Source organism: Lepisosteus oculatus, chromosome 14 (genome assembly GCF_040954835.1).
Source record: "Lepisosteus oculatus isolate fLepOcu1 chromosome 14, fLepOcu1.hap2, whole genome shotgun sequence".
Taxonomy (NCBI): Eukaryota; Metazoa; Chordata; class Actinopteri; order Semionotiformes; family Lepisosteidae; genus Lepisosteus; species Lepisosteus oculatus.
In genome coordinates this window covers 52,214,944-52,242,395 of record NC_090709.1, presented here as the reverse complement: position 1 = coordinate 52,242,395, position 27,452 = coordinate 52,214,944, and the positions used below count along the sequence as shown (strand labels likewise).

Here is a 27,452-nt window from a genome sequence, read left to right as displayed (position 1 = left end):
TCTTATTTTTAGTACTATATTTTTATATTATATTCCCTATTAATCAAACTCTATGAGTATGTATCGGCTTGTCCCCCCCTCCCGCCCCTCTCTGTGTACAGTAGAGCCTCCTGTCCAGCCAGCACATGTCCACAGACATTCACAACAGCGACATATCATAAAACATTTGCACATATAGTTAAATTATTAGTTGTTTTTCAGGAAGTTAAAAAAAAAACACTTGAATTACTTATCCAGTCTCTCGAAATAAAGTTATTTTTCAAGCAATGCAACAAACTTCGGGCAAAGTGTTTTTTTTAAATCCAACATTAACAGCCGCATCATAAATCTTGTCAGTCAGCTCTTTTTTCTCTATTTGAATTGTGGCAATTCAAACAACCTGGGATAACAAGTGGTCTCAAAGTCACCGAGCTCACAGAGCTTCAACAACAGATGACAATTCCTTTAGTCCTCCCTTAGTCTTCCTGAAATTGTCGGATTATGAGTGAATTAAAGTATCTTATTAAAAACACGTTTGCGTTTGTTTGGGAGCTATATTATGTATTTTTCATATGTAAGATATAATGATGTGTTCCCGCTTACACATTGCACGACTTTAAAAGCTAGAAAAACAGGTTTAGATTCACATTATCTGGCGAGCCTTGTTTTGTCAAAGGACAGCACAAAAAAAACAGACAATACACAGGGGGGGAGGGCAAGCTAGAGAGAGAGTTTTTTACCCTCTGTAAAAAAAAAACCAAATCACCCGGGGCAGAGACTCTGGGTGGTACAGAAGGGAGCTCAGTCAATCCAAACAAGTTCAGTAGTAAAGAGAGAAAAGTCAACAATTGATTTAAGGACGATCTGTCAAAGTGCAATGAAATACAATATTGTTGTTGTTGCTGTTATTGTTGTTTTTATCCTGTAAAGCGTTTTGAGAAGCCACCTTTAAAGGCGATATATAAAAGCACTGATTCTTATGAAATGTGTTCCGCCAAGGATTTAAATGTTTTTTTTTTTAATCGCGTATCTAAGGAAATAGCAGTATAACCTTGTTCATGCACAAACAGTGTCATGTTACATTATTAATTTGGGTGTCTCCTCTTGCCAGAAAGCTCTAAATTGCATTGCATTTTTTGACTTTTTTAAAATTGCAACCCATAAATAAAGCTGATAGAGTTTAGAGTTTTAATTATTTTAAACTGTATTACAGCAGCACAATGCACAATGCAACGTAAATTGCAAAAATGCACTTGGAATCTGTCCAAGCCTTACTCTTTCAGGCATTTTCTTTTACTGTAACGGACACAAAAACCCTCTTGCTTTTAACAGAGCGTTTAATAATTTCCAACTACGAAAATTATTTAAACTGCGACACTTATCATTCAACCAGATCCCGAAATATCACAAGGATCCTCTAGAGCACAGCAAAGACTGTATTAAAAGTATACTAGTGACAAACTAGTATACTTTAGATCTTTTTTTCTGAACTGGGGAAAATCTGATCATGTTTCTCTATAACAATAATAAAAAACATTATTTTACATATCACCTTTATGTGATATCACCTTAAGGACAGCACATACAAGGGTTAATTGCACAATGGACCGCGCAAAGAAATTTAATATAGTCTTCTTTAGGTGTGAGGGCAGGAGTGGATCGCAGAAGGCATAATCAGCAAATTAGGAAAACAAAGAACAGGACAGGTGAGACGTTTATCCAGAGAGCAAGTGATCAGAAATAGGAACAGCTGTTACGCCCAGGTTTTACTCTCTCTCTCTCTCTCTCTCTCTCTCTCTCTCTCTCTCTCTCTCTGCTGAATGAATAAAATAATTTTATTAAAAACGCGTTTGCGTTTGTCTGGGTATTTACTCTGTAATCTGTGGTTTCCATCTACTGTATTGCTTTGAGATGCCACTTTTAAAGGTGATATGTAAAATAAAGTTTTTTATTGTTATAGAGAAACATGATCAGATTTTCCCTGGTTCAGAAAAAAGCCGATTAAAATCTGTAATCTTTCCACTTGTATGTCATCGGAAAATACAAGAAGTTTCTGCTTTGTGTAAGGATGGTATCAAAAAGTAATCTAAGTGGTGAGAAAGCTGTGCTCCTCAAAGCGCTTTACAGGATAAAAACAGTAACAACAATAGTGTTAGGCTGGGCAAACGATTTTTTTATAGAAATACAAAATGAGATATAATGATGTGTTCCGGCTAAGACATTAACGAGTACAACCCCTCTCTCTGCGGGAGTGCTGGCTGTGACGAATTAAACCGGTTTCACAGGTATTTTCAAAGTAGAAGGGGGCGAGATTTCTAGCGAAAGACACCTCCCCCTCCAAAACCAAGGAAGTACAGTACTTACTAGTTAAGAAAGCTAGGCTCCTCAATGAAATCGCTTTAACATGCTAATGCGTTGGTGTAACAGTCCGGGCGTGGCAAGCTTTTAATGTCAACTCGACTCGATTGGAAGACAATGAACATATTCTAGCCCTAAATGAATTAATAGCAAACATGGTTTACATAAAAGACATTTTTCCAAGAAAGTTTATAATAATACAATCTATAGTTGAAATCTGAGCCTAAATAAAAAGAAAAAGCATTTTCAGAGAGCAAGTACGCTGTGTTTATGTAGAAAAAGTGATTAGGTTTATAAGCAATCTAATTACTTATTAGTTTAAAATGCTATATAAAATAAAGTTTATTATTAATTTGCTGGACAGAGTGGTGAACAATATGGATAAGACAAAGATAACGATCCTGATCAGTTTAGAAATCTGTGTACGCTGTAAGGTTTTTACTTCTTAAACTTTTAAAATACACGTTTCAAATAGAAAGAAATCATCTTCCTGGTACAGTATGTATAGCAAGCCAGCACGTCTTTTTTCTCCAATCAGAGGGGTTAGACACTCGGTTAAAAGCAAAGGAGATTGTCTGTTATAGTGGACATAAAAACAAGAGTTCGCTGGCATTATATCCTAGAAGACACAGACCGGCACCAGACCGGGAGAATGCCTGCAGCATAAAAGAAAATGCCTGATGAACTAGGGATTGGACAGTTTACAAGTGCTTGTACAATCGATGGAAATGTTCAAATAAATGTGCAAAAGAAATAAACAAAATAATCATTTATTTCTTTATCATATTGGCTAGCTAATGTCCTCTCTTTGCTAGTTAGTGGCTGTGTTTCTGCATTGGGTAGCAACGGGTGACTGTTCTCAGGCGGAAGATGTAAACAGCTTAATTTTCGTGTTAAATCATTTTTTAAGATTAAAATTCATCCTATACAGCAATCACATATTTGGGTACCGTTTCATAAAACTTTCATGCTTAAAATGTTTAGGGAGAAATGGAAGACTGGTGTGTATTTTTTCTTTAAACTACCAAGACCAGCCATACACAGTAAAGTTTACGTACATACAGTAATGTTTATGTTCCTAAATTAATATCGTTTATGACCTTCAGATGCGTTATGCTCCTCTTCTTTTTATGCTCAGCTACTAAAATTTCCCATTAGTGGTAAAATTACATATAAATATTCAAAACTAAGCGGATTAAAATGTGCACAGTAAAGACATTAAATGAAATAAATCTTTTCACTACCAACCAATGCACCAAGAGTGCCCCTGTCGGTCATTTTGGCCAGCCAATCACTTACTGGCTGCCCTGCGGTGGCTTGTGGGTAGATTACCGTACCGCGGGTTTGTACCGCGCATTTTGAATGGCTGCATCTGTATCAATAGTACCACTATTCTGTAACAGCTCTTTCAGTAAACCGGTGGACCAAACAATTCAATAAGAAGTTTTTTAATTTAATGACAATTACCTTCAAGGAGTCTTTAAGCAAAGGGTCCAGGTGAAGGGTGCCAAGTTCAGAAAACACAGTCTTGCTTATATCATCAGACCCTAAATGAAAACATTTTAAGTGCTTTACTCCAACAGCATAAAGCACGTTAAAAAAAAAACTTAGCCTGTGAATATCAATGTTTAAAGATGTACACAATCTTTAGAAAATGTGTCTTTATAAACACATGTATAGTTCTCAAGTGAATGACTGATACCTTTTATGTTCATTAAGTTCAGTGAGAATTTTTCAGAAATTTTAATTTTTTTTTGTTTTGGAATCTTAATGCATGACAACCCCTGTAATACAGTACAAGCACCAGTAAAAAATAGCAAAACTTTGTATTCATTAATCACAGTGTTTTGTCGATTCAATATACAACAGGACAGGATTATTAAAAAAATGAAAGGTTAGTTCAAATGAAAATAATGATTGTATAATTTTAGGACAGCACTAAAAGTCAAACAAATCGGATACATCTCATACAGTTTTGGATCTTGGATAGAAAGAACATCTTTGCATGTACAACAGGAAAGACTAAGCTGTCAGAAGTGAAATCTCTTTGTATTCTGTGAGTCCTAGAACCTAAATAAATTGCTATTATCTCACACCAGAAAGGAGAGATTGTTGAGTTCACATTCATGACATTCATATCACATGAACTGATAAAGGTAATTCTCTAGAACAGGTAAACCATAGCACAGTGTTGAAGGTATTAGTGCTTAATGTGTAAGCCTTTTTAACTGCTTTTCAATTGGCTTGAAGGAAGGCTTGCTTAAAACATTGGACTGTGTCTGGGATCTACTTCCATCGGATTTCAGCTCTGCCATCAGTAGGAAAGAAACTGTAAACTTACAACTAAATATTTGAACAATTTTTTTTTGGTAACCAGACTGAGATTCTGTGTCCCCTTCTCCACAAGATATACTGAGTTAAGGAAACTTTATTTTAACTTAAAAATTACTAACCACCTGTAAGAAATGATTATATTGTTTTTTTAATCAATTAAAATTAATGAATACTCTAACAAGGCAGAATCTCACCAGAGTATTCAGTAAAATGCAGAATACAAGGTGATCCTATAGCTTGCCCTGACTCTCCTATAAGGCATGAGGTTATTCAACAAGAAAATCAGGAAGGCATGGCAGAAGAGCACAATAACATTCTGCAGTGAAGGGGTTCTGATGAGCCAACAGCTGCTCCAGTCAGGCTCACTGCCAGTATAGAGCCCAGCCACAAGAAGAGTGAGGAAACTGACTCAAGTGTGATTACAGACCAACATGTCTGACTTCTACATCTAAGATTATGGAAATAATTAGAATAATTCAGCCCATTTTTCAAGGTTTTCAGTTTGTACTTTCAGAAGGTAGGAGCATTTGGTTTTTACTTGGAGGCTGTCTGTTAAAATGTGTAAATAAAGCTAAAAGAAAATTCATATTTAATAAGTCTTTATTTCGCCCAGGTCAGCATTTTACATAATGTTGGATTTATGTAAATCTTGCATAACTCTGGGGAGTTATTTTATTCCTGGTAAATCGTCCATATGTTATTTCTGGGTAAGTTATGCATACGTTTGATCAGATTATAACAACAACTTACTTTGTGTTCCATTGATTTCAAGTCACCATAAGTACCGAGACACATCCACTTTAAGTTAAAAACGTAATCACTTGAGATGCTTTAATAAGATGTTTTAATGAGCAAAACAGGATAGTGACTTGGACTGGCTGAGATAACTCGAGGTTTGCTGGGATGGTGTGTTTCGAGTCACTGTCATTCTGATGGTGATGATGGAAGTCATTTCTTCAAAATAATGGCCCAAATATTTCTGTAAACCTCAGAATTCACTCTGCTGCTTTCTCATTATTTATATAATTAATACATTATCTATCAAAAGTATTCACTCCCGTTGGATATATTTATCTATTATTGGGCTACTATATGGAATAATTGAGTATTTAATTGGGATTTTATGCCATTGATCTGCACAAAATACTTTATAATATCAAAGTGTAGCCAATTCTACAGATGGATATAAACCAGAAAATAACTGATTGAATAAGTATTCATACTTAAAAAAAACACACACACAAGTGTTTCAATCAATGTGAGATGAGCTCTTAAAATAATCTGTAAATTCAACTGACCAGTGCTTTCAATTTATCCAATGACAAAGGCTTCCAACATCATTTTTCATGCTTTGATGCAGAGATTAAATATTTTGTCCTACAGATGCAGCCATTCAAAATAAGCGGGGTACACTGCGGTACAACGCGGTGGGCATGTTGCATCAAACATGCGTCATAACAATTCATTTCAGGTCATACCACATTTTACCTCTTGGAAATTAGATTATGTTAATAGTATCCGGAATCACCGTATAAAACCGCCAGGTGGAGTTACAGAAGCAGCCATTCAAAACAACCGGGCGATACTGCGTTATAACGCTTGTCGCGGTATAACTCAAGTTACCGTATAATACTGTATTAATACCGTATATTCTTGCATAATACCACATGGTACCGCAAGTAAAATAATAGTATCTGGAATTTCCGCAAGGTGGAGCTAATAAAGCTCAACCTCTCATGTACAGCGTTTGAGCTGTCGCCATCAAAGTCTTTACCAAAGATATTACTAATAGTATTCATAACGAATGACCTTGGACAAGCTGTAAACTCAAAGTATTACCCTGGTCCACATTCTTTGAAAACGAAAATATTTAATTTTCCACTCATCATGTGAGTGGTGTGATGGTCTAAGTGCCTGACTTCTAAGTGAGAGGTTGGCTGTTCAAATCCAGCTAGTGCTATGCATTTTCTTTTAACAAACATTTCTTTGAAAAAATAAAATAGCAATATTATGGACAATTAATTGACTTTTTTATATTTCTAAATATCACAACATGTTCGAATCTAAGTCATTTTTTTAATAACAATGAGTAATCACCGTCTTGCCCTCTGATCGTGTGGGGATCCGTTTAGATCTCCCTTCAGATTTAAAAGGTTATTAATAATATTTTAGGTGTCACAACTTCAAATTTAGCTGATATTTTGCTGCCTTCGCATGCTTACACAGCTCCATGGGTAAACTATCGTACGTGACTGAGAAAGCTTTAGAGAACTTAACATTTTTATGATCAACAAATTGTAAATACGATGTTTACATTGGGATTATTAATTTTTCACTTAAGTGTATGGAGGAGTGTCAGCTGTCAATGAGAGCAGACCCCCCCCCTTAGACTGCGCAAACGATTTTTAAAAATGTTATAAAGAAATGGAGGCTGTATGCATTACAATATAAACATTTACTGTCAAACTTTAAATCAAAAATTAATTTAAAGACGATCTGTCAAAGTGCAAGGAGAAGCCACCTTTAAAGGCACTATATAAAGGCGCTATATAAGGGTGCTGATTCTTATGGAATGTGTACCTTTCTTCTTTTTTTCAGCATGGAATAAACCTATTACTTGATTCTAATGGAAGCCCGATTCCACCAGGAATTAAAAAAAACACACACTCTCTTGTTTCAATACTTTTTTCAAAATCGCCAAAGCGAGAGAGAATTTGACGTTTATATTGGCATTATTAATTTTTCACCTGAGTGTATGAAGGAGTGTCAGCTGACCCCCCCTCTTAGGCTGGGCAAACCTGTTTTTAATACAAGTAATAGGTGTATTCCATGCTGAAAAAAAGAAGAAAGAGAACACAACGTTTCGGCCGTGGAGCCTTCTTCAGGTGTCAAGACCTGACGAAGGCTCCACGGCCGAAACGTTGTGTTCTCTTTCTTCTTTTTTTCAGCATGGAATAAACCTATTACTTGTTCCTTTGCAGCCTATGCATGCTGATGCAGCTACCCACCTGTTTTTAATACATCTACTTAAGAAAGTTAGGTGTTAGCATAAACTATTAGTAATCAATAATATTAAATTTAGCACTGTAATAAATTGTTGCACTTTTCTCCACATCTTGTAATACCATATTTTTATTGTTCAAATGTACATTAAATCTTTCTATCATAAAATAAGTTAAATACAAAATTAAAGAAAAAATAGGGTAAATATAATTCAAAATATTTTGCTAAAAATGTTAACTGTTTATAAAAATAAAATGTATTAACTAAGGAATAGGATGGCACAGTTGTTAGTGTGCTTTTTGTATGTTTTTTTTTCATAAATACAACAGTAGTACCAGATGTCTCAGTGGCTCTCAAAATTAAATTATGCATGCAAACCTCTGAATTAGAAAGATAACTAAGATATCCATCCATTTTTAACGGTGGTGAAGTGGTTAGCATTGCTACCTTGCAGCACTGGGGCTGTAATGTAGGGCAATCTGAACGAGTTAAACTTTGATGCAGGAAAAATGTATTTCTATACATTCTATATAAATGTAAGCTATACTGATTCTCCCCAATGTAATGCAGTTAAAAAAATATCTCTGATGCAGTTCCTAAATTAATATAGTTTATGACCATCACACGCTTTATGCTTCTCTTCTTTTTATGCTCAGCTACTAAAATTTCCCTTTAGTTTCCCTACCGGCCATGTAGTACACAGCATTGTGGGATAATTGTTTATTTTAAAGGGAACATAGAGAAACTAGGAACTAGAGAAATCAAGAAAGGCTTTTTTCAATACAATTAATAGATGCACATCCTGTTCACTAGGTTATTTAACTCCACACTTAGCAATCTCCAATATGTTCAGAATTTGATAGCCAGAATCCTGTATTACTTTGAGATGCCAGTTGTAAAGGTGTTATATAAAATAAAGTAATATATTTACAGTAATTTAAAGTATATATTTAAAGTAATAACTTAACAATATATGTAAATGTTTTATGATATGTCTTTGTTGTAAATGTCTGTAATACAGATGCAGCCATTCAAAAGTTTTTTTATACATAGCATTCAGAAATACAATCGAAAATAGTTTTGTGGTGTATGCGTAGATGAAACTTTTCTAAAATGTATAACAAAATTAAAGACGATTAAAATCTGTAATCTGTAATCTTTCCACATGTAATGTCATTAGAAAGTACAATAAGTTCCTGCTTTGTCTAACGATGGCATCAAAAAAGAAACCTGTGCTTGATGATAATAAAGGGACTTAGAAGTCAAAAAAATTATTGACGTTGTTTAATTTTAAACACTAAGTTATGAACGCAATTGGTGCTTCACAGCCATTGTGCATTATTGAGCTCTGCGCTTTCTCCTTTCCAATGCTACCTCTCCCTCTGACACAGTGCAGTGGGCAGCACACTGTTTTCAGAGCCTCTGATACGGGAAAAAAAACCTGCTGATCTGTTCTACATACCAGGAAGATAACAGAATATTATTTTTTTTAATCGAAACGTGTGTTGTGTTTATGAAATTCGTGTATTTTAAACGTTTAATTAAGTAGTAAAAACCTTACAGCATAAAAAGAGATTCTAAGCTGATCATGAGGAAGAAAAATCACCCATTTTTTAAAAGTGGTTAATAACTATCGAAACCTGTTTTTTAAGCTTTTAAAGTCGTGCAATGTCTAAGTAGGAACACAACATTATATCTTGTTTTTGATTTATTTTTTAAGAATTAAAATAATCATTTGACCAGCCTAATTTTAAAGACCTCTTTTTGTGAAACTTTTCACAGCCTGTACAAAAAACTATATACACAATACTGCTGACAGCAGGAAAATTCCTATTCTTTACTCAGCAGCTTATTAAAAACAGCCCCCATGGTGTTCAAACCGATTTTCTTTACACAGAAGACTGACACAGCTTCGCACTGTGAACCTGTTTTACTAAGAAAACATGTGTCCGTGTGGGAAGGTGGAGTGTCTTTTGCTGGAAGACTCGTCCTATCCTACTTTGAAAAAACCAGTGAAACCGGTTTAATTCGGCACAGCCAGCACTCCTGCAGAGAGAGATGTAAACCGCGCAGCGCCAGGCGAATGCACAACGTTAATGTAGGGCTTTCGGGCTCATGTGGATTTACGCCCTACAACCTGTGGTACCACTGTGTACATACGGTACGAACATGTGATATTTAGCAATATAAAAAATGTCAATATACTGTAGTGTCCATAATATTTGCTATTTTAGTTTTTCAAAGAAATGTTTATTTGTTAAAAGAAAACTCACAGAGATTGCTGGATTGAAACATCCAACCTCATGCTTACACATCAGTCACTTAAGCTGTCATGCCGCCAAGGCAAATCATAAGACATGCACTGAAACAGCAATACACATATCAATATAGAACTATAGCTATACCGTTATTAATTTATTTAGATACACAAATCCATTTTATATTCCCTATTTATCCAATTCTAAAAGTATGCTTTTGTTTATCCGATAACGAGCGTATTAGCAAAGGTTAAAAATATCAATTTTTCACGAAGTATATAAATGTACAGTAATATGGTCAGAAGGAGCAAGTAAAAACATTTCAAAATAACCACATGTACTGTAAGACTTTGATGCTTAAAATGTTTAGGGAGAAATGGAATACTGGTGTGTATTTTTTCTTTAAAATACGAAGACCAGCCATATACAGTACAGTTTACATACAGTAATATGTTTATGTTCCTAAATTAATATCGTTTATGACCTTCAGATGCGTTATGTTCCTCTTCTTTTTATGCTCAGCTACTAAAATTTCCCTTTAGTGGTAAAATTCCATATAAATATTCAATACTAAGCAGATTAAAATGTGCACAGTAAACAGATTAAATGATTAAATCTTTTCACTACTGACCAATGCACCACGAGTGCCCCTGTCGGTATTTTTGGACAGCCAATCACGTACCGTGGCATATGCCGAGGTGGCTTGTGGTTAGTTGCGTGCTGTACGGGTTTGTACTGTGAACCTTGAATGGCTGCTTCTGTATATACTGTATACTGTATCATATAAATATACCACGATCCTTGAGCAGAGAATTAAATTTCTGCTGCGTTTGTGGAAGACACAAGACAACTTAAAGTCAATTGCTGGTCCGCAGTCATACCAAGCAACAGTTTAAAGGTACAGCCTTGTGGAAACAAGTTTAAACACTGAGTTTAAACACTCAAGTGCACAAAGCACGTCAGGCCAAAAACTAAGAGCACCATGGGAGCTCATTCTTTGTGTACTGAAATGTTCTTAAAAAAACAGACCTAAACTGTAACAATTGATAAAACAACTTTAAAAGTATTGTTTTCAATTAAATTGAGCCGACAATTTAACTTACTGTGAAACCTGAAGTATTCTTCTCTGATCTTCTTTATGCTCTTCATTGTTTCATTAAATATTTCTTTGTCTTTGTGATTCTGAAGACCTCTAGTGTATTTATCCTTTAGATTCGTAAATCTTTTCATGCAATTCTTTTTACAAAGTTCATTCAGCCATTGGTCTTTCAGTTTCTAAGTGGAATGGTAAAATTTGATGGAAATTCATGTTTTAATAAGCAAAGAAAAGGGAATATAAACAATAATTACAGGTTTCCTAAAGTGCTTTTCCTAAAGTTTCAATTAACAATATGTTTGCTACTTCAATGAAGATATACACTTTGTTCTTTCCTTTTTCTGCACTAGACCATATCTACTAAGGCATACAAAACCATAATGTCACTTTTCCCTTTATTTTATTATCAAACTTGTGCATCTATGTATTCTTTTTCTGTTAATGATAAATCAATTTGAAAAACTTTTGCGAAATGTGATACAACACACAGCATGGCATGATGAAAATTAATTTAGGAGGCGAATGTTACTTGGGAAATATTAGTGAATGTGTTGCAATGCATTGCTGTTCCTTAATGTGACACAGTTGATTTTAACCTCTGGTACTCTAATTCTCTATTACATCACTTCCTAAAGATCAGTAAATACGTCTGTGGTTGTCTGGTCTTTTTTTCCTGGACTACTGATGGCATGAATGAGTCTTGCTGTTAACCAGGCAATTTGTTTTACTCAAGCAGGGCAAACCTTCACCATTCTTGCATCAAAAAAACCCATGTATTTTGGCTTTTTATACAGATTTCTAAGGAACTCGTTAACATCGGTCATCTGTGCTTTGAGCTCAGTATTTTGCTATCCCAAAGAACATATAACACACCTATCTGCTGACTAATTAATATTCATGTATGCAATGAAGTAGCTATTAATGTAAAACCTAGACACTTATACTTTCATTGCTCTTCAATAAACAGTGTAATTATTTTCACTAGATTAAAAAATTATTTAGGAAGATGGGAGATATTCAGGTTTTCAGAAAATATTAGCATTTCAGCCTTATTGATATTTATATGTAGCAATTGTGTATGCTTTTTATAAACAAAGTAAACAAGTTAGAACTATTTAACAATGAAATCAAGTACAGTATTCATTCTCTACTGATATTTTAATTTAGTATTTAGTATTTAATGACAAACTATTTTTTAGATTTACCTGTAACTCCTTCTTCTTTAATTCCTTTTGATTCGTGCCGCTGGTATATTCCAGTTTTTTCATGAACTCCTCAATTACTTTGTCACATTTTTCATTGTAGTCTTTGCACAGTGCATCTTCATTGTGTGGAAGGTGAACTTCCATCTCTGTTACAATATTTTCCATGTTATCTTTTGCTAATAGAAATGTTTTGTTTATCCAGGCCTCATTCATTTCCAGAGCAGCTACTGTCAGACAGACATTGTCTTGTTTGTTCAGCATGTTGATGTAGGAGCGAGCCAGCTCCACAAAGGCTTCACAGAGGGGAAAAGAGTAATGTCAGGTGGTGATATGTTGAGATTAAGCAAATGAGAACAAACAAAATGTGTATATTTATACTGAAAAACCATAAAAATACAACCAGTAATTACTGGAACTGACAGCACCTGTAATGCTTTTAATGCCTCAAACACTTAATAAAATAATGAAAAGTTCTTTGTAATATTTCCTGGATTTTAAAAATATTTAATAATATTACAGGGCAGTAAACATTAATATTTATCATGCTTTGTGTGAGATCCATATTTGCACTTTGAGGCATTAAGAGACACATCTGATTGACATTCCCAGACATAAAGTTGGGGCAACATGTCAAAGGAAATTAAAGACCAAGGGGCTGAGTTTCCTTTCTTCACTGAATGAGTCCAATACTGGAGAACCTTTGTGTCCTCCAGGTGCTGCTGTCAGTGGCCACATGGACTTTTTTGATATTACAGAAGCATTTCTTTCTCTCTGGGAAATCTTCTTCCACCTGGTGAAGGGGGTGAGATTACATTTTGACTTCTTCCCAGAAGATTGCTTATATCTCATTTCTTATATTCTCAGCAGTAAAATAAGTGCTGAGACGAGTTTTTACATTTGGTTAACTGATTTTTCAGAAATTAATAAAATTAGTTTTTAATGTAGTTTACATTAAAAACAAAGATGGATTTTCCCTCAGCTGCTCTAATTTGTGAGCATTCCTGAAGTAATTTCCTTAATTAAAAAATACACATTCTTTCATTAACACACTTTTCATATTATTACTATCAATATACAGTAATGAAACACATTAGTATTGCAACAATTGCAGTGATAACATTCAGAATTATTTGAAACATTAATGATGTAAAAATTCATTGGTTGTCCCTGTTTAAAAAAAACACATTCTGCATGAAAATGTAACAAAGCAAATATGTATTTTCAGGAAAAATATCACATCTTTCACCAGAAACTGAGGAATAAAAATGAAACTGCAATTAGAAATCTGCAATGTAATTATTCGTTCTTTGAATTCTGATGAGGACTGCATTTTAAATTCTAGTTTCTTCAAAGTATTATAAGAAGAAGAATCATACATACAATCACAAAACATTATTGCTACAAAATGTGACAATTTTTCCTTACTATTATTTATTTAATGTATACCAGCACTGACATCAGTTTATATCAGTGTATATACTGTAAACGTAAACGTTTTCTCCTCCTTGCTCATGAATTCATTCCTCCCCCTGTCTCCACCTCTGCACCAGCCCCTCAGCCACTCTTCTCTGAACTGGGCTTACAGTTTCCTCACCCTATAGCCTGGGAACATGGGTTCAGCCAAGTCTCTCTATGCATTGACATCTTAGTTTACTCATTTAATGATCACTCTTGAATACACTATATACTTCTGGGGAACCAAAACCATGTGTTTTATTTTATTACCTCCCAGTATAAAATAGGTTAATTTGTCCCATAAATATGCTAAAACAAAGGATGAAAATGGAGACATTTTCAATGTGCCAATGTAACAGACCCTTCCCTCCACCCCAACATCCTTTGCAGCAGGTTCCTCTGGCTCATCCTTCTTCAGTAAGGAGGCAACACTAATCTCCGACCAGCACTGTCAGTTCCTCAGCCAGGTGTACTGTCCAAAGTGTAAAGCCAAAGTGCTAAAAAAAGTGCTTTTTTACGTCAGCTCATTCCATTTTTAGAATTTGAACAAGAAAATCAAGAGATGTAATTGACAACAGTCGCATAACTGAATATCCACTGTCATTTAACAGAGCTGCTTGTGAAGGCTTTACCTCCTGGTGTGCAGATGAGACTTTTCACTGCCTTGGGAGCAGACTGTTTATCATGAACAGTGGTCACAAAGGTGTTGAGTGATGTTAGAAAGTCATGGTCTAAATCTTCATCTTTCATTTCCGGGAGTTTTCTGAAGAAGAATCAAGTACATATGTTAAAAACACTTAAGTAAGCATGCTCTTATTACCAAACTTACATACAATAAAGAAATGTAAATAGAAATTATAGTTTACTTAAATTTATAAATTATAGTTTACTACTTAAAATGTGGATCCATCAGGTAAGATAGAATAGGATTTTAGGAACAGTAGAATGTTATAATTATTATAATAATTCGAGTGATAATTAATATCATATTATGATGTCAGGCAAATCAAAATAATAGGGGTACAGGGGTAAGACTAAGTGACAGAAAACAAAACTGTTTAGCAGAGGTGAAAAGCAAATAAGGAAGAAAAGATGATCTATGAATAGATTGTGTCTCACTTGTTTTTTCCTCACCAAAACAAATCCTAATACATTAGCAAGGATGTGAGGGGACAACAAAAACAGAAGGTTTGAGTTTGAGAGGAAATTACAGACAGAAGTAAGCAGAGTCTGTTGAGTACAGATGATATTTGACCCTTCCTTTCAAATACTGTACACACACTGGAAAGGAGAAATTATATAAAGCACAGCAAACTTTCAAAAACAAGAACAAAATGTTTAAGTATTTGGCAATTCCTGAATAGTTTATTATATTATTATATATAAATAAAAAGTATACTTACTTGAGCGCTTTCCCAAGAGCTGGTTGTGGCAGAATATGAATTTCTGTTTTGTCAAAGACTTCCTTATATTTTGTCTTTGTTTCTTTATCCAAGGCATTCAGAAACTTGTCCTTAAACTTATCATGATCAAATTCTTCAAACTGGAAATCTCTTATCAGTATATAGAACAAGTTCGGAAGGTAATCTTTAAGTGACTTATTTTTCTCCTCACTGACGAGAGACATCTGATGTACAACTTGTAAGAGGCAGCTGTAGTGGGTTTCAGCAAAAAAAAAATCTATGACGTCACATTGATAATGGCCTTTAATTAAAAAATAGAGTTTAACATTGCTGATATTTTTAAATCACTGAACAGTCCTTCGGATGAGACGTAAAACCGAGGTCCTGACTCTCTGTGGTCATTAAAAATCCCAGGGCCTTTCTCAAAAAGAGTAGGGGTGTAACCCCGGTGTCCTGGCCAAATTTCTCCATTGGCCTTTACCAATCATGACCTCCTAATAATCCCCATCTATGAACTGGCTACATTACTCTGCTCTCCTCCCCACTGATAGCTGATGTGTGGTGAGCGGTCTGGCGCACTATGGCTGCTGTCGCATCATCCAGGTGGATGCTGCACATTGGTGGTGGTGGAGGGGAGTCCCCATTACCTGTAAAGCGCTTTGAGTGGAGTGTCCAGAAAAGCGCTATATAAGTGTAAGCAATTATTATTATTATTATTATTTGAAAAATTCTTAACACTGCATCACTTACAATAAGCACTTGTCCATTTCAGAGTCCCAGGAGAGATGGATCCTACCCAGGAATAAATGTGCAAAAGGCAGGATACACCCTGGACAGGACATCAATCCATCACAGGGCATACACTCACACCAGGGCCAACTCTACCAAACCACTTGGTTAAGCACCTGGAGGAAACCCATGCAAAGAGTATGCAGAGAGCACCCCAGGAATTACACCAAGGGCCCCAGTGCTGCAAGGCTGCAATGATAATCACAGTGCCAATGCACCACCTGGTTTAAACATGGATAATAATATTTTCTTATTTATAATCTCTTTGTTAGTCAGAAACAATAATTTTGATATTTGTTTTAAATTCCAATATAAGTCTTCATTGTCCTTTTTTTCCTGTAATGTCCTGTTGAAATGCTCCAGAAATCTGATTTTGGCTTTTATTTTGGCTTTTATTGGACTTTTGCAGTTCTAGATAATTAGATTGTTTCAGTTTCAGTTTCATATGATTAGAATATGATTAGAAGCTGTCATAAGATTATAAAAAATATTTTACAGCAGACTTCATTAACACTCTGACTGCACATATGTACTTGTGGTTCAGTACTGAAAGGGGTGAAGTGAAGTGACCCAGCAATGATATTAACTAATTCTCCAATTAGACAACTCCACACAGCTGGTACAGTAACAGTACTGGGCATCATGGGTGACACAAATCAGCATAAACAAAGATCACCACAGCTCACCCCAGAATTCACTTTAAACTGAAAACTAAATCTGCTCATGAAATTGGAGGATTATGTAAAGCTCAAGATTTCTTTTTTAGTAATTTATATTGTTGTATAGTTTAAAATGTTTTCTTCCCAAGGATACAGAATTTCTTCAATAGCGCTTCTGTCGATACATCCTTTGATGTTGAAGATTATACTGCTGGACAGCAGTGTTGTCAGTAAAAATATAGTCTTATCAGTTATGAGCCTGTTTTCACAGTCATCCAATCCCTCAGTATCCAGAAGCAGGAGACAGGCATTTGTGTGGAAAGGGTGTGGTCTGGACCACATCCAAATGCCTTTGGTACATCCTTCCACTCCATGTCCAACTTTGAATCCTTGGTCTTCATTAAAGAACCGAGACAGCAGGTAAGACTTTCCAGTCCTGTGCTTACCCACAATGCCAATCACCTCTGCAACACCTGTCATTCCTGACAGAACTTCAGCTGCCCTCTCATTGAGTACAACTTTATCATTCTGGATCTCAATGAATATCTGTGGAGTTGCCATCATGCCTATTCTGCTCCTGGTAAAATAAGAGAAAACTAACTTAAGAATACATTAACTCATTTTTCACTATTTTATACTATGTGAATTTTGTAAAAATTCTATAGGTTCTGATTCTTATTAATTCATTCAGGATACCTGTGCCACAACAAATTGACTGTAAAAACATGTATACGTACTATAGCTGTCAACAGTTAATGTATATTGATTAGTTTTACACATTATCACAATTCCTTGAACCAGCAATACAAATTGATTCTGAAATTTGCATTATAAGTCAAAGTCATAACTTGGAAGTGATTATATAATGGAACAGTGTTATAAGTTGGTGACTAACTCCTGATTCAACAGCAGCTAGGCAACATTCATTATTTTGTGATCACAAATAACTTAAGGGAGTAGACAGAGGTCTGATTTATGCAAGATTATTTGAAACCATGAAGTCAGCTCTGACTGGATGGCATAAAAATGTGACCTGTGGGAAAACTGGTTTGCCTATGGTTATACTCGATTAGAGCAATACAAATATGAAAAATGCCATTTGGCTAATTTTCCCATTTGGTAGTTAGTTAATTGATCTGGGGACTCATTCAGCTGTTTCTTGAAAAATAAAGACAGGTGTCACATAGAAAACAAAATAAATTCACCTCCCGAATCACAACCCAAATCTCTAATCACCACCAGAGGGCCCCACACGAGAAAACCAATATCACTCTTCCCTAACAGCCAAGTGAATATCTCTCTAATCATCATCACCTTTAATTAGGAGCATTATATTAAAGGCTCAAGTGGCTACTCAAGCATTCATGCCAGGACCATGAGCCTTCAGCTCAGATAATCCTCTCTTCTCTACTTCAGAGAAATAAAATCCTTAACTGAGTTTTAACATTTGCCCTAAAAACCTTCCGAAAAGCTAAGTATGGACCGACTACAAGCTGACTTTCTACTTCTGTCTGGGATATTGAGCCTGAAACCGGTGAAAGGTGTCGCTAAAACCCACACAATGTCACACAGGCTGTTAAATTTAACCATATTACTGTCTAGCTTGTTCCACACTTTGCTAACAAGTCTGCATGCCTGCATCTCTGAATAATGGGGAATTTATTATTCTTTGAGTTTCTACAAAGGCTAGAAGGACTGTGAACCTCTCTCAAGGAGAGATAAGAATTGTACTGAAACAGACATAAAACCATTTAGCCAAGAACAAAACAGGGCTAGTGATTCTCAAGTCAAGAGAGGTGATTTCCCAACACCTGACACAAGGCCATAATTTAAGGGCCACTACTTAGTAAGAAATGCAAGAAGGACTTTTTTTAAGATTCATTTTAAAGGAACTGACCAAACATACCTTAAAATCATCCATAAATAGATATTTTATTTATCACATTTAAAAGAAACAGAACCAACTGCATTAAACTAAGAGAAACAATGGATATCTGAGCAAATGCCTGTAACTACTGTATCACTTGTATGGTCTTAAATTAAAGAGCAATTCATAATTAAACAGATGGAACAGTCGGAATCCTGGTTACAACAAGCATTACTGTAAGGATTTTTCAGATTTTTCTGATCCATCAACATCGATTGAGGGTCCAGGTTTGAGTCTAGTGAATACATGAGGATACAATCCTCTCCAATTGCTTGTAAAGCAAGTCAGAATTTTGACCTATTAAAATTGCATCCTTCATTCTGTATTGATAAAAGACTATATTAAGTACTGGATGTGTTGCCACATGTTTCATTCCCTTACGAAAGCTTAAACCTAAATTATTAAATTAAAATACAATATAATTCATCATTATCATTTCAGAAATAAACAGGCTGTACTTGTTTGGTATCAAATGAATGGGCAAAGCATGAGTAGGTCAGAAATCTAATAATCTAATATTAACTTTGTAAATTTTACTCAGAAGAAGTTTTGAGTTTTCTCAATTATTGGATATTTTATCCTGTCTTTCCTGTTAGAAGCAATAAAAATTTCTGAAGGCAAGATATGCAAATCACAGGTTTGAACTGGCCAATCAGAACCCTGGAAGAAAAGACTCTGGTATGTCTTTGTCTGAGGCTAATCAATAGAGCAAGCCAAGAGCCACACTTTGGAAGTCTGGAAGTTTTAGAAGACCTTAGGTCCTACTAGTGGATGTCAAGTCTAAAGGAAGTCAGCAGACAAGGGAGAAGAAGTAACAAAGAGCTCAGCTAGACAAGAGGAGTAAAGTCTGATCCACTGCTCCACCCACTCCAGCCAGCAGCCCATCTACATGAGCTCCACAGCAACTCTGGATCAGCTTCTGAGCAGAGTCACAGCAGTCTTCTACTTAACAAATCCGCACCAGATGATGCCTACTTCCCCGCTATCCAAGACATAAGCAATACGGACGCAAAGCTTTTTTAGTTTGCACTGTTCCTTAATATATATATGTATTTATTAACTTTGTGTTTGGTTTATCTTGATAAAGACTTAATGTAACATGATGCCTTCTGCCTCAAATTAGAATTTGACTTTGTTAACACTACTCTATAACTTAGCAACTTGCACTTTTCAAATTCTCTATTTCCAACCATTTCCACTTTCCTTTCCAAAGGCCTTTGTTGTATTAATTGTATTTCTAATAAACTCATCTGTTTTAATAAACTGAAGGAATCTGGATTTGAATTCACACAGATCAACCTCACCTTTATCTTGAATTAGGAATATTCAGCACAGTGGTAATTATCACATTAAACTGGCTGTGTTTTCAGAGGATATGGTCATCTAAGGGTTGGTGTGGTGATAAACACCAGATCACAAGACCTGTTTTATCCTTCTATTGGTGTTTCAGAAACCTCGGACACATGGTTTTGGTCTTGTGCTGGAAAGTGCTTACAGCAGTGCCTAACCTTTAGTCACATGTGCTGTACATGATTTACTGAAAATTCAGGCAACCCTACAAAACCATCTGATGCACAGCTTCCTGTTCTCAGCTTTACATATACTTCCATGTAGTCCTCACTTGTGTCTTCTAATTTGTATTTAATTGTGATGAATTTGTCAGTACCTTTGAGGATATTGAATACTTTGTCAAAACTCCTTGATCTTCTCTGTTCGAGACATAAAGGCTTTGGTCCTTCAGTCTGTCAGTGTAGGACATTCTCCTGAGTCCCAAACTGTATCTGGTAGTTATCAGACCTAATTCTAACAGGAATATATATATATATTGTTGTTGTTGTTGTTGTTTTAGTGTGGTGACCAAAAGTGTACACAGTATACCAAATGAGGCCTTACTATTACTATATTATGTGATTTTAACCTTTTAGTACTCCTGTTTGTCATATGTCCAGAGGCCATTTCCAGATGGAATAATGTCCCCTGAAACATTCTGTATTAATTTTGTAAGTACAGACAGTTGAGGCCTGGTTGACAGCTTAAATTGAAACTAATATAACATTCCCTGATTTGCATTCTGCTCTAATAGATGTATAATCTAACATTTTGTTTTGCCTTTCTTTCTTAATGTTTTTATTATTTCCAGGAATTGTCTAGAAGATATGTGCTCATATTATCCAATGTGTATACATTGCGTGTTCATGACTCGCTTGTGAGCATGTTTCCACACCTGTCTTTTCCTGATAATAACAGCAGAGCTGACCCATGTAAAACTATCCTCACTGTGAGGAAAAGGACTGCTTACCTTCCTCTTCTCAAGAAAATATGTTACACAGGCTCCACTGTGACTCTGCCATGTAGGAATGTTAATTAATTTGGGTAGTGTGGTGTCATATGAACAGTGACTCACACACCTGGGAACTGACAGGCAGCTGTAGCACCAGACAGTTGCACAGAGAAATTCAATATAAAAATTGCACTCTCCATTCAACAAGATATATTAACATGTCCAACAACTGCATAGCTGCTTGTTTTAATTTTCATAGTAAGGGACACACTGTCACAACTACAGGAAGGGCTCTGTTTCAGTCTCACTACATTTGTTTCCACTGTGCATTTAAAACAGCCTTAAACTTTGAATAATACAATTTTATCTGTCAACATTGTAGTATGTACTGCATATTTCCAAACTTCAGTATCTCAGATTTACTGGTTTAACCGTAATTAACAATAAAACAGGATGGTTTTGAGACTTTATCTACTTACATGGGATCTCACTTGTTTAATGTTTTGATAATTTAATATCCTTATTTTTAACTTAATCTCAGCAAAATGTGTTTCCAGTGCTTTGGGTTTTACAAAAGAAACACAAATCTGGAAATAATTTCTCCTGGTGGCATAATTCAAGGGACCAATTGTATCGACCCCAAAGCAGCGAACCAACTGGAGTTCAGCCTGTGCAAAACTAGTGAGCAAACTTAAGATCAAATGCAATGAACATGGCTGAAATTTGTCCACAGCTCCATTCTGAACCTGTCCTGAATTACAATGAACCCAAAGTAACAACTGCTGCCCTCTAGATATTATTGTAGTAGTAGATTAATTTAAACCACCTCTTCACAGGTTTTAAGCAACTCAGTAGCGGACTAAGCACGGGATCCCATTAGAACTTTCCTGAACATAGTGGAAATGATACTTTCACTAAATGATGAACTTAGCATCTTTAGCTTGACATTTATTGTAAAATTTACCTACAATACTTGAGGGGCTTTCCAGACACAACAATTATTTATCAATACAAGTATTTATTAATAAAAGTGTAATATGTTAATAATGAAGTTTAATATCTATCTTTATCAGTAGCTGTACTACAGATAATGCATGTTTAACCTAACACTAACCCTTTTGTATGTGATAGTTCATTTTTCAGATAACCAGGGGAGGGAAGAGAACTGAAATCAAGGAAATACAAATTGAAATGGAGTGTAATTCTTACATGTGTTCTGTTACATCTGGGAGTTAATTGAATAGATTTGTTGTATTTTTCTTTGGGATTTGACTCTTCACTTGTGTTTCTCAGGGAAAGCAGGGATATTGGGGATGCAAAGAATAAGTTGTACTGTATAGGCAAAGGTATGGGTAAGTTAAAGAAAAAAAAACATATTATTAAAAGTGATAATCTAAGACAATTCTTTGGAACAGTGTCCTTTCTCATATCTGTGGCTGTGGTCCAACAATAATGGTGTTGAAATGTGCGGAAAGATTTGGAGACGAACAGGAGGCCCATCCAGTCGGTAACAAGGTTGAGCAAGACCGCACATGCCGCAGTGACGGTGCTGTTAATGGAATAGTACACAGACCACATGAAAGGCAAGGAAAAGGTGGTTTTAAAATTTCAAGATCAGAGGAACAGCAATTAACTGAAAAGATCTGTTACAGAGCTCTAAGTTTTCCTTTTTAGAGCTGTAAATGTAACTTGTTTTTGTAGATCAAATCCACATATTGATGTTAATTCTATTTAAAAAATAAAATGACTAACGCTGTTGGACATTACATGATGCTTTGTGTAACATTTGTTTTCACTCAGCTGTAAGGAAAATGCACTACGCGCCTTTATTTTAATTAAAAACTCTTAATGTAGATGAGTTGTACAACAAACATTACAACAAATGCAGCCCCTGAAGTTGCATAACACTTACGTTAAAATTATTGCAGACACAAAAGTAGCTTATGCCTATTATAACACCGAAATAGCAATGTGTTTGCTTTATTTGTCTGAAGGATCTCTGTATGAATCAGTATAATTTATCAATGGAAATAAAAACTGCTATAATACATGTTCAAGCTTAACACGCACCTGCTATTATCGTTTGTTCGTTTGTGATTAAATGCAATTGAGTATCTCATAAGCAGTTACCTTCTCTGGTTTATTTCAATATAAATGCCGTTCTTAAATTCAAATTAACATTAAATTGCCAAGAACATTCAGTTATATATTAACACAAGACAGATAAATGAATAATTATGGCTGACATATTAACGCACTGAACAGACTAATTGAAAAGCTCTGATTCAGAGCACCGGCAGTTCTTGCTAATTTGAACAACAACGATGCTGAACCCTCAGCACCGTACTAAACACAAGTTCATTTGGTCCCCAGCTTTTTTTGGTCCCCAGCAGTTTTCGTTGCATCTGAACTCAGAGCTGGAGATGATCTCCTGATAGTACCGCATTAAGTACTCCGGAGCTTAAGCAGAGCGTGCTAAATCTGAAAGTTCGTTGAAATTGAATGATCTTGACACAGTGGCCTGTCTTGTAATCATGAGCCGAAAAGGTCGAAAGACACATCCTCACAATAAACACCTTTGCATTTCTGGGCACTTGTGCCATCGTTACTAATCTATTCTATCTGCGCTTCCAAACTATTCAATGTTGAGATTTTGACAGCTACATTTATGTATATGAAATACTATGAAGGCAAACATAGGATTACTGGGACTATTAGAAGCAGAACTAGAAGAAAGCAAAAACATTATAGGAGTCCCATTTACTAAGGTGTATTTGCCTAGATTTTAGTTCACTTCACTCCATAGAATATTAATCTACGTCACAGTATGTCTCCCAGAAATCTATCACAAATGATCAAAATGATGACACTTGCTTCAAGACTGGAATACAATTTCAGTTTTATATTTCAATACAGTATATTAACAGTCACTAATGTTTAAATTAAGTTCATATTAACGATATTATTTCAGTAATGCGTTTCTCCGTCATTCAGAACTTTCCCTTGCGATCTGCTTAGCACTGTACTAACTTGGTTAGTGTAGTAACCTCTAGACGGCAGCAGCTGTTTGTGTTTGTTGCAACAGAGGATATATTTTAGTGCAGAGATAGCGACTAATTTCAGCTGCCAAGTCCTCTGCAATTGGTATTAGGAGTGATTTCCTTCGCTTACCTTTGTGCTGGAATCGGTCAGTACGATTCAATTTCTGTGCGGTTCCCCTCTGGTCCTGACCACAGCTCAGTTCTACAACGATGATCTGGTGTGCACAATAAATCAGCTATATTATATGTTGCTTTTAACCACAAAAAAATGCATTTGTGTTAGTCAGTTAGGTTAAATATTTTTATATCTGTAGCTTCTCCGATAAGAGGAGAAATCAGAAATGATAAAATGTCTAATTTAAAGCAAACAGATACCCATTTCTCTAACGTAAATGTGGGAGGAGACACTTCTATGGATTTTGTATTGTTTCAAAGTATTTGAAAATGAAATTAGAACATTTCTTGAATCTGTTTAACTGGAAAAAAAGATTGACTGGAAAAAAAGATTTTCAGTCCTAATCAGATTTTAATTTCCTCGAGGGCCACATTTCCTTCGGAAGAAAGGCCAGATGGCCAGACACAGGGAGGGTAGGTATTTTATGATGGAGGAATACGTAATAAACAACACAATTTACACTTATAATAAATTAAATGAAACCCCTTATATTGTAATATTCAAATGAACAAATAAAACTAGAAGAAATATTCACATACATGTGTGCAAATTTAATGCGATATTTGGAATTGCTTCAGTGACAGAATGTCTGTTTCATCTTTGTAAATGTTTGTTCACACAAAATGTGGAGGCAGAAGACAGAAAACTTTAGAAAAGTTGCTCGTGGAATGTTCTTAAAACACCTTTCAGGCAGTGATTTATGTTTAACAAATCATTTTCCTTAAACAGATCCCTATACAAGTCATTCGCAGCAAAGTCAATTACTTCGAGTGGCAATTCAGGCTGAAGATCTTCAACTTCACTTGCAAAAGGGTTCTTGAACAATCTTATGTTCTGTGAGATACTGTTAAAATCTTGAAAACGGTCCTGAAATTTCTGCTTCAAATGTGAAATCACATTTAAAGTGAACGGGATCGGAAAAGGTTCGGCACATTCATTTCTGTACTTTTCACAAGTTGCGAACTGAACAAAATTGTTTGCTGCCACTTGTTTGTCCAAAAAGAATTATTGTCTGAAGAATTTTTGTCTGAAGGATTTTACGAGTGAAAACAAATCTGAAATTATAAAATTTGAAACAAATCTGAAATTATAGAATAGGTCGTGTCCTTTGAGTCATGAAAATATCGAATTCTGTGCGTAATTCACTAAATCTCTAGCACTTGGGTTTGCTGATCCAGCGAACCCCTCAGTGGTACGGAACGTCCGGATATTCACTTTCGATTTCAGATAGGAAGTTTTTAAACTGACGATGATTAAGGGAGGACTATCGTATAAAATTCACTGTCACTATCCATTACTTCAGATAATTGTAATTTTTTATCGCACAAAGCCTGCTGATGAAAGATGATGAATACAGTGCAAAATAATCGTTTTTTCCCGGGTCTTCTGTGCGACGAGCAGTTGTATTAGATGACAGGTATATTTGTTCGAGCAAAGCAACTTTTTCTTTGTATATGCTGCCCATCAGTAAATGGTTTCCCTGCCTTAGCTATGACGTGCTATTTTGAAACTCGCCCTTACAATGGATTCTGATTGTTGTGTTTTCTTCAGTGCTTCTACTTTATCTGAAATCATTTTGCCAATCACATCTGAGTATTTCTGTGCTTCGTATCGTAATGCCTTCGGATATTATACTCCTTGAGAACAGCGACGGTTTCTCTGCGTATTAAGCACAACGCTTTATATTGCTTTCAATCACGAAATAGTTTTCTCATTAAAAATACGGCACTCTTCGTCAACGTTTCTCCACTTAGCTGACATTTCGATGTAAAAAAACAATGCAAGAAAACTCAAGCACAACAAACGTGAACCTGAGGTAAAGGTTATTTAATTTAACACTTGCGCGTAAGCATGTAGTGGTGACGCTTTCCTCTGTTCTCGGGCCGGATAAAGATACCGTAGGTTGGAGACACTTGGGTTAATCCATTCGATCGCTGCATATTGTTAAATGCGGTGAACTCAGCGTTCTGTATAATGCGAGTCTGTTTAAAACCGTTCCTACAGCTGTATCTGAACAGGAGGAAGCGACAGTTACAAGCTGTACAGCTCTATCCTGTCCGGCGCCCTTTATCCTGGAGTTTTCGATAGTTACGTTTAAATCTCCTGTCAGTAACAAAAAAAGCCTAGACTCCAAACTAATCTCATTTCTTGTACTTGAAACAGGTCCAGAGTGGGGGCTCTCTCTGTTAGTTTCAAAACTATTATTAGTTCAGACTAATTTAAAGCAGAAATCTAACATGCCAGCAATCTGCGCCACACGATACCTCCTTGTCCGAAGGCTGTGCTGAGTTTGAGATTGTGACTGATCGAAACAAATGATCATCTCACCTGTATCCTCCGGTCCTCCTCTGTGGTGCGAATCGGTAAGGTGGTGAAGGGGATTACCGCGCTGGAGTTTTATAAACACACATTTCCTTTCACTTTCGAGTTTTATCATGACTAGAACAGGGAGTAAGTAACTATCCTTCCTTTCACTTTCAACTTTTCATACTGATAAACTATTCGCGGAAATCCCAAAGAAAGAAAACTTCCTATATAGACTACTACATTTTTCTAATATAAAACTTTGAAATATAAGCACTAAACAGTTAATCAGAACAGGTTTTAGACTACTTTGTATGTTAATTGAATTGTTTCCATAAAACACCTGCAATTGAGACAACTCACATAATCTGGTTATATTAAAGGGTCTGAGGTGCAGCTCATAAACCTGTCTAAATATTGTTGGATTGGGATTGATGGGTTAAACTAGTGTAGCACCCTTGCCCAGTGATGAGGAGGAAGTTTGGAGATACTGTGGAAATGTCTATAGAGATAGGCCCCGTAGAAATGTGCAGTACACAAAATATGTCAGTTTACTTTGACTTTATCCTGTCCATACAGACAAGATTATCTTATTCTCAGAAACCAACCACACAGTGCTCTATAACCACCAATGAGGGCAATGTCTGACTGCTCTATACAGGGAAAGGTGTGTCTCAAATCTTTATCTGTACCTGGAGACATACTGTATCACCAACAGCCAGTCTCGTCTCTTCTGTTACCTCTAGCATACCTCCTGTCTGACATGATGTAATTTTTTTAACCCTGTGTAGCGTACATTTCTTTACACAGAAAAATACTTAAATTACAATTGCAATCAGCTAACTCCCGTCAGAGTCCTGACTCCTATGTAACAAACAGTTCTTTCCGGACCCTATGCGGACGACACAGTCCGACGGAGTGGGGAAACACTGGGGAAACGTCATGCAGGAATACGGGGCTGAAGACAAGGGGGCGTGTCCAAGGTGCGCTGGTGCACGGGGGAGGTGTGGCCGAGGCGAACAATCCCAAAGAGTAATCCTTAGAGTATCCAAAACACACGAGAAAGTCCAAAACCAGGAGATCCATCAAAACACGAAGTTAAAACCACGAAGGCCGGGTCGGAACCGGCGGACAGGGAACAGGAACTGTGTTGGAATGTGAGGTGGAATGATGAGTCCTCCGGGG

General features: G+C 35.9%; 1 long non-coding RNA gene across 6 annotated transcripts in view; it reads right to left on the bottom strand.

The window, feature by feature from the left end:
• LOC138242706 (uncharacterized) overlaps window positions 1–26,417 on the bottom strand; it is a 32,813-nt gene extending 6,396 nt beyond the window's left edge. The window contains exons 1-8 of one of the 6 annotated variants that reach the window (XR_011191661.1): window positions 26,292–26,416; window positions 23,919–24,003; window positions 16,694–17,116; window positions 15,092–15,340; window positions 14,321–14,451; window positions 12,234–13,023; window positions 11,036–11,207; window positions 3,805–3,884 (exon numbers count right to left, since the gene is read on the bottom strand). This is a non-coding gene — a long non-coding RNA (uncharacterized lncRNA). Of the gene's footprint in view, window positions 1–3,804; window positions 3,885–11,035; window positions 11,208–12,233; window positions 14,452–15,091; window positions 15,341–16,693; window positions 17,117–23,918; window positions 24,004–25,860; window positions 25,950–26,227; window positions 26,272–26,291 lie in introns of those variants that run through there. The other 5 variants (XR_011191660.1, XR_011191659.1, XR_011191663.1 and 2 more) reach the window with 5 other exon arrangements.
• Between the last annotated feature and the right edge of the window lie 1,035 nt (window positions 26,418–27,452).